The 7,925-nt window shown below is 48.7% G+C and overlaps 1 protein-coding gene across 1 annotated transcript in view; it reads right to left on the bottom strand.

The window, feature by feature from the left end:
- The window catches only part of PC (pyruvate carboxylase), a 103,754-nt gene extending 103,528 nt beyond the window's left edge, over window positions 1-226 (bottom strand). Inside the window, exon 1 of the mRNA XM_010837720.1 lies at window positions 151-226. The gene's annotated coding sequence lies outside the window, so the exon portion shown is untranslated. The remainder of the gene's footprint in view (window positions 1-150) is intronic.
- Window positions 227-7,925: the final 7,699 nt, after the last annotated feature.

Genomic DNA, 7,925 nt, shown 5'->3' with positions numbered 1-7,925 from the left:
GCCGTCTCCTCCAGCCGTCACTCGTGGAGCCCGAGCCGCCTTGGCGCGCGCGACCCTTACATAAGCGTCCCCCGCGGCAGCGCCGGCGCACGCCCACCCGCTCCGACCCGCTGCGGGAAGCGGGAGATGCACAGCGCCGGCGGCACTCACCTCCTCGCTGCCGCCGCAAGTCGTCGCCACCGCCTCTACGGCCGCTGCCTCCACTGACAGGGAACAGCTGCGGTCTCCCCGCAACCGAACTTGCTGCAGTCCCAGTCCCGCCTTACGGACTTCCTATTGGCTCAGGCAGCCCAACCCCTCCTGCTATTGGACAGCATCCTCCGTCACTCACCGCTCCCTGCCCAGGACTCCTCCCTACGCCCGCCCGCCCGTCACGTTTAAGCCTTGGCGCCCCACGTTAGCCCCGCCCCTCGCGTCCCCGGCGGGCCACTTGATTGGTGATGAGGCTGGGGGAGCCCGCCTCTGGTACACCACCGCCTACTCCCTTGTCTCCAGAGCCCCACGTAGGCCGCAAGGCCCCAGCCGCGTCCCGCAATAGGCGGAAGTGGCCGTGCTTTGACAGGCTGTGATTGGCTGTCGGCGGGGGTGGGGCCATGCGATTCATTCACTCGAGTAGCACGTGTCTCCCAAAGCCGCAAGCATAACAGATAGCAACCCGGCTCTGGGTTCGGGTACACTCAGATATGCGCTAGTGGGTGGAGGAGAAGTCGGAGAAAAAGGGTTTGCGAAGGGCAGGAGGAAGGAAATGGCGCTTGTGCCACACGACTTGATGTGATTGTGTCTTTTAGCAGCTGTGGTGGTGGGGGGGTGGGGGGTGATGGCGATGGGGAGGAATCTCGGTGTGACCTTGGACAAGTGACTTCCCTTCTCTGAACCTCAGTTTCCTAAATCGAGGCCACTCAGGACCTAGAGAGTTTAGAAGGCTTGGTTGAACGGAAAGTTTCTAAAATGGGGCTCTGTGCCAACCAGAGGATGCAGAAGTGACCAAAACAAACCAAAATTACTGCCAGTGAGAGAAGATAGATGACTTAAAAAAAAAGTGCGGCCCTGAACAGGTCTCAGCAATAATGCTCTTAAGGGCGCAAACACTGTTATCAGGTAAGAGAATTAACAACTGCAAAGATAATAAATCAGTTGTAAACTTCCACTTTTGTTTCAATGATAAAGATTAGCCTAAAGCACTTTCCCGAGCTATTTTGCAGGATTTAACACCTCACCGCTGCCCCACCTCACCACCCCAGGTGCTCAACAAATAGATCAACTGGAAGCTGTCAACCTTTGCCCCAGTTCTATGGTGAATTCCCCTCCATTCAAGCCCCTTCATGAACAGGCATATACGACCCAAGCCAGTTCATGAATATGTAGGTACCCTTAGCTTAAAGCTTTCCCAATTTTGCTGTTCAGGGATACATCACTCACTCTGAGAAAAATCCCCAGTGTTCTTGCTGCAAGTAATAAATTCTTCCTTCTCCAGATCTTTTGGCTGAACCAAGAGATGGACCCCGTTTTCAGGGAACATGGGCTCAGTGCTGGCTGGTCCCTGTGAAATTCTGAGTCTGATGGCTTCGCTCAGGTTCAGGTGAATCTCATGTCAATACCACCAGGTGGAGGTCTGAACAAAGAAACTAATTGAGAACTAGATATGGACCGCTGTGAACAAAGTGAAAGTGTTAGTTGCTCAGTCGTGTCTGACTCTGCGACCCCATGGACTGTAGCCTGCCAGGCTCCTCTGGAATTCTCCAAGCAAGAATACTGGAGTGGGTTGCCATTCCCTTCTCCAGGGGGATCTTCCCGACCCAGGGATTGAACCCAGTTTCCTGCCGCATAGGCTAGATTCTTTACCATCTGCTGCTGCTGCTGCTGCTGCTAAGTCGCTTCAGTCGTGTCCGACTCTGTGCGACCCCATAGACGGCAGCCTACCAGGCTCCTCTGTCCCTGGGATTCTCCAGGCAAGAGTACTGGAGTGGGTTGCCATTTCCTTCTCCAATCCATGAAAATGAAAAGTGAAAGTGAAGTCGCTTCAGTCGTGTCCTACTCCTAGCGACCCCATGGACTGTAGCCCACCAGGCTCCTCGGTCCATGGGATTTTCCAGGCAAGAGTACTGGAGTGGGTTGCCATTGCCTTCTCCTTACCATCTGAGCCCCCAGGAAAGCACCATTTTCAGAAAATGGACTGCTGTGAACAAAAGTAGTATGGATTTTGGACAGTTAGCTCAGACATATAAATGAGTTGAAGTCTGGTTAGGAAGCAAGACATTCCTCCATCCAGGCTCTCTCCTACCTCCAGGTTGAGTTCCCCTGGAGGCCGAAGTTGGAAGGGGTGTTCTACCCCAGATAGAGAATACGGCCCAGGCAAAAGCCTGAGTGGGGAGTCCAACGTGGCTAGAAAATGCATTCCTCCGTGCGGGCATCTGTAATACTAGAGACAGAATCTAATTTGGACAAGGTGCTGGTGGGAAACACAGATTGCTGAACCCCCCACCTTCCCTCCCACCCCAAACTGTTCTTACGCATATTATCCACCAACTCAGAGGTCTTAGAATCTCCAGCACAATATTACTGTCAACTGAAAAAAGATGCACAGAGTGAGAGTTGCATGTGAAGTTTTATTTGGGGCAAAATGAGGACTGCAGCCCAGGAGACAGCACCCCAGATAGCTCTGAGAAACTGCTCCAAAGAATTAGTGGGGGGAGGTCAATATATAAGTGTCAACTACAAATTGCCACTTACCAAGAACACTGCCAATGACTGAACAACAAAGGCATTTGCCATCTGCCTCTACGAGATTGAATCCCTTGCTGCTATAACTGTTGACCTTCAATAACCCCCAAGGGAGTTCAGGGTGGAGTCAGGCACTCTGTGCTCCAGGGAATCTGGTGGACAGGTCTTTAGATAGTTGGATGTTTTTAGAAACAGATTTAATGACCTCAATCCTTGCATCTCCTCATATCTAGAGAAGCACTAAATCCCTTCATGGTGACATCAGATCCTCATGACTAACAAAAAACCTTTTGTAAATTGAGTGCTTCATGGTATCTTCACCAAAACCTTATATTTTGACTTTCCCCCACTGCCGCTTTGGAGCAGTCTCTCAGAGCTATGTGAGATGCTGCCTCCCGGGCTCCAGTCCTCATTTTGCCCCAAATAAAGTTCAATGCAATCAAGCACTTATCTTACAAAAAGTTTTCTGCTTGTCATGAAGAGCTGATGTCATCATGAAGGGATTTAGTGCTTTTCTAGATATGATAAGCTCCCCTGGTGGCTCAGACAGTAAAGAATCTGCCTGCAATGCAGGAAACCTTGGTTTGATCCCTGTTGGGAAGATCCCCTGGAGGGGGCAATGACTACCCATCCCGTATTCTTGCCTGGAGAATCCCATGGACAGAAGATTCTGGTGTGCGACAGTCCATGGGGTTGCAAAAAGTCAGACACAGCTGAGTGACCAACACACACAGATATGAGGAGATGCAAGGATTGGGGTCATGAAATCACTTCCTGACAGTATCTATCTAAAGACCTGTTTATTAGATCTGATAGAGTGCCTGAAGAACTATGGATAGAGGTTTGTGACATTGTACAGGAGGCAGGGATCAAGACCATCCCCAAGAAAAAGAAATGCAAAAAGGCAAAATGGTTGTCTGAGGAGGCCTTACAAATAACTGTGAAAAGAAGAGAATCAAAAGGCAAAGGAGAAAAGGAAAGATATATCCATTTGAATGCAGAGTTCCAAAGAATAGCAAGGAGAGATAAGAAAGCCTTACTCAGTGATCAATGCAAAGAAATAGAGGAAAATAATAGAATGGGAAAGACTACAGATCTCTTCAAGAAAATTAGAGATACCAAGGGAATATTTCATGCAAAGATGGGCACAATAAAGGACAGAAATGGCATGGACCTAACAGAAAGAAGATATTAAGAAGAGGTGGCAAGAATACACAGAAGAACTATACAAAAAAGATCTTCACGACCCAGATAATCATGATGGTGTGATCAGTCACCTAGAGCCAGACATCCTGGAATGTGAAGTCAAGTGGGCCCTAAGAAGCATCACTACAAACAAAACTAGTTGGAGGTGCTGGAATTCCAGTTGAGTTATCTCAAATCTTAAAAGATGATGCTGTGAAGGTGCTGCACTCAATATGCCAGCAAATTTGAAAAAATCAGCAGTGGCTACAGGACCGGAAAAGGTCAGTTTTCATTCCAATTGCTAAGAAAGGCAATGCCAAAGAATGCTCAAACTACCACACAATTGCACTCATCTCACATGCTAGTAAAGTAATGCTCAAAATTCTCCAAGCCAGGCTGCAACAGTACATGAACCATGAATTTCCAGGCATTCAAGCTGGATTTAGAAAAGGCAGAGGAGCCGGAGATCAAATTGCCAACATCTGCTTGATCATCGAAAAAGCAAGAGAATACAAGAAAAACATCGACTTCTGCTTTATTGACTATGCCAAAGCCTTTGTGTGGATCACAACGAACTGTGGAAAATTCTGAAAGAGATGGGAATACCAGACCACCTGACCTGCCTCCTGAGAAATCTGTTTGGAGGTCAAGAAGCAACAGTTAGAACTGGACATGGAACAACAGACTGGTTCCAAATCGGATAGGAGTACGTCAAGGCTGTATTTTGTCACCCTGCTCAGTAAACTTATATGCAGAGTACATCATGAGAAATGCTGGACTGGATGAAGCACAAACTGGAATCAAGGTTGCCAGGAGAAATCAATAACCTCAGATATGCAGATGACACCACTCTTATGGCAGAAAGAGAAGAACTAAAGAGTCTCTTGATGAAAGTGAAAGAGGAGAGTGAAAAAGTTGGCGTAAAACTCAACATTCAGGAAACTAAGATCATGGCATCTGGTTCCATCACTTCATGGCAAATAGATGGGGAAACAGTGGAAACAGTGTCAGACTTTATTTTTGGGGGCTCCAAAATCACTGCAGATGGTGAATGCAGCCATGAAATTAAGATGCTTGCTCCTTGGAAGAAAAGTTATGACCAACCTAGACAGCACATTAAAAAGCAGAGACATTACTTTGCCAACAAAGGTCCATCTAGGCAAGGCTATGGTTTTTCCAGTAGTCATGTATGGATGTGAGAGTTGGACTTTGAAGAAAGTTGAGCGCTGAAGAATTGATACTTTTGAACTTCGGTGTTGGAGAAAACTCTTGAGAGTCCCTTGGACAGCAAGAAGATCAAACCAGTCCATCCTAAAGGAAATCGGTCCTGAATATTCATTGGAAGGACTAATGCTAAAGCTGAAACTCCAGTACTTTGGCCACCTGATTCGAAGAACTGACTCATTTGAAAAAAACCCTGGGAAAGATTGAAGGCAGGAGAAGGGGACGACAGAGGATGAGATGGCTGGATGGCATCACGACTCAATGGGCATGAGTGTGAGTAAGCTCTGGGAATTGGTGATGGACAGGGAAGCCTGGTGTGCTGCAGTCCATAGGGTCACAAATTGTCAGACACGACTGAGCGACTGAACTGAACTGAGCTGAAAGACCTGTTACACCAGTTTCCCTGGAGCACAAAGTGCCTCCTTCTCCACACTGGACTCCTTTCAGGGCACATCGATGGTCAGCAGCTGCAGCCACACGGGATTCAGTCTCCGAAGCAGATGGAAAATGCCCTTGGCAAGCGCCAGTCTGTAGTTGACACCACTTAAGTCCCTCTCTAGGGAATGGAATCCTCTATATTGCATTGCTAGTATTAGAAGCTCTCCAAATGGCTCTAATGTGGGTCAGTGTTGAGACTCGCAGAGAGACCTAGAGAAGTTATTACACAGGACTTCCCTGGTGATAAGAATCCCCTGGGGCTCTTTAAAAATGAAAGGGATTCCTGGACCCCAGGCCTCTCTGGATTCTGAGTCACAGGGTGGGCCCCAAGAATCTATTTAGTTTATTTTTTTAAACAAACCACAACCTGTGAAATTGATTCTTGAGGCCCAGGAAGCTTGGGGAACTTGGCTGAGTTCCTGGGAGATGCAGGGGAAGATGATGTGGGAGAGACAGGCTGAGACCAGCCTGTGGAGGGCTGGCCGGGAGGCGCGCAGGCCTCTGGAGGGAGTGGTCCCGGGGCAACTGCAGAGCAGCTCAAGGCTTCTATTAGTCTGGGAGCATGTCTGCTCCGGTGTTTGTTTGTTTTTAATTAAAAAAAATTTTTTTTTATTAATTTATGGCTGTGCTGGTCTTCACTGCTGCAGGGGCTTTCTCTCATTGCAGTGCATGGGTTTCTTATTGCAGTGCTTTCTCTTGTTGCATGGACTCTAGGGGCACAGGCTTAGTTGCTCCCTACATGTGGGATCTTCCTGGATCAAGGATCGAACCCATGTCCCTGGCATTGGCAGGCAGATTCTTAACCAGCGAACCACCAGGAAATCGCTTGCTTTAGTGTTCCTAAGTAACTTACTTTTGGGAAAGTTCTTGGTTTTTATCTTCTGTACTCCCATCCCCTCCTCACACTCGAACATCACTTCTACAAAAGATGAGTTTGGCACACTGTAGATGCTTAATATATAGTTTGCAAATGAAGGAATGGAAATCATCAGCCCACACGTAGTGTTTGAAACTACAGAGGGAATGGGACCATCTCCAGAGGCTGAGTAGAGTCCGGTAGAGAGGGGAGTCCAGACGGCACCACTCTTAAGGGGAAGGGGAAAGTTAGAGAGAGGGAGGCACGGGCTAACAGGGAGGAGGGGGTTGTCAACAGGGCCAGGAAGGAAAATGAGGTGATGGGGACAGTACGATTCCTTCACTCCAGTCGTTTTAGCTGCACCAAGAGACATACAGTGAGAACAAGGTACTTTCCCGTCCCCTGGCTGCTCCCAGACCAGTGAAGGCACACAAAACTCAAAGCACTCCATTTCAAAACAGTCTGGTGCTATGCTAGAGATAATGGTCAGAGTGCTCTGACCGTCCAAAGAACTCCTTACTCCATGAGAGGAGGCTTGGAGGACTTCCTGGGGGAGGCAAAGTTGATAGCTAGACAGATACATACACACATAAACCAAGCTTTTATCAGATGAAGATATTGATAAAAAGGACCCCACACATCGCCCAAGCAAAGGTGAGGGGCAGCATGTTGGGGTCAAGGCATGGAGAGGGTCAGCGAGGACAGCTCGCCAGCAAGTGCAACCTGAGAGGGTCTGTGGGGAAGGCCAAGAGAAGGACTGAGAAGGCTTGGGTAAGCAGAAGCATCCGGGTCAGTGGGGGCTCCCAGATAAAGCCATGAACCCCTCAAACTGTAGCAGTCACTATAAACCCAGAAACAGCCCACCCCTCTGTGTTTTCTATTCAGAAAGCCAGATTTGCCCTGAGAGCTCACAAGGACAACCTGGATGTCCCAGATCTCCTGTCCTGAGATGACACAAGAAAATCACTTTTTTTTTTTTTTTTTTAAATTAAATTCTAGCAGTTCGAGATGAAACCCAGCCTCACGGCTGGTGAGATCTCAGGATAAACTCTTACTGATGGAAAGACAGGGTGGGGCGTTAGGCTGTGATGAACGTGCCCCCTCATTGCCTGAAGAACAGCCCTTCTCTGCAGGCTGGATGGTGTCTTCTTTCTAGGCAGCGGGGAACCCTCAATGGGCTGGGGATGGTTTAGGAGTAGCTCTTCTGTTCTTCTTTGTAAGTTTCCCTCGCCTCACCACCCCCACATCCTCAAGGGGCCCAGGCCACTCCACCCACGCTTTTGTGATGAATCCCCCAGACAGGGGGATTCTACAAGTCGGTCTCTACAGGGTCTCTACAAGTCGGTCAGACCTTCCACCTGCCAAGGTAGTTCCAGGTCTAGCGCCTCTCCAGGTCCATATCAAGGGCTCTGCCCATAGGCTGAGGCAGAGAAGGGTAAGGTCCTCCTCCTAGCTCTGAGCCATACTCCCCTGGACCTCCCACCATCCCTGAACAGGTAGG

Source organism: Bison bison, unplaced genomic scaffold (assembly GCF_000754665.1).
Source record: "Bison bison bison isolate TAMUID 2011002044 unplaced genomic scaffold, Bison_UMD1.0 scf7180017864080, whole genome shotgun sequence".
Lineage (NCBI taxonomy): Eukaryota > Metazoa > Chordata > Mammalia > Artiodactyla > Bovidae > Bison > Bison bison.
Note: the sequence above shows the minus strand (reverse complement) of the source record. Positions and strands in the feature narration are given on the sequence as shown.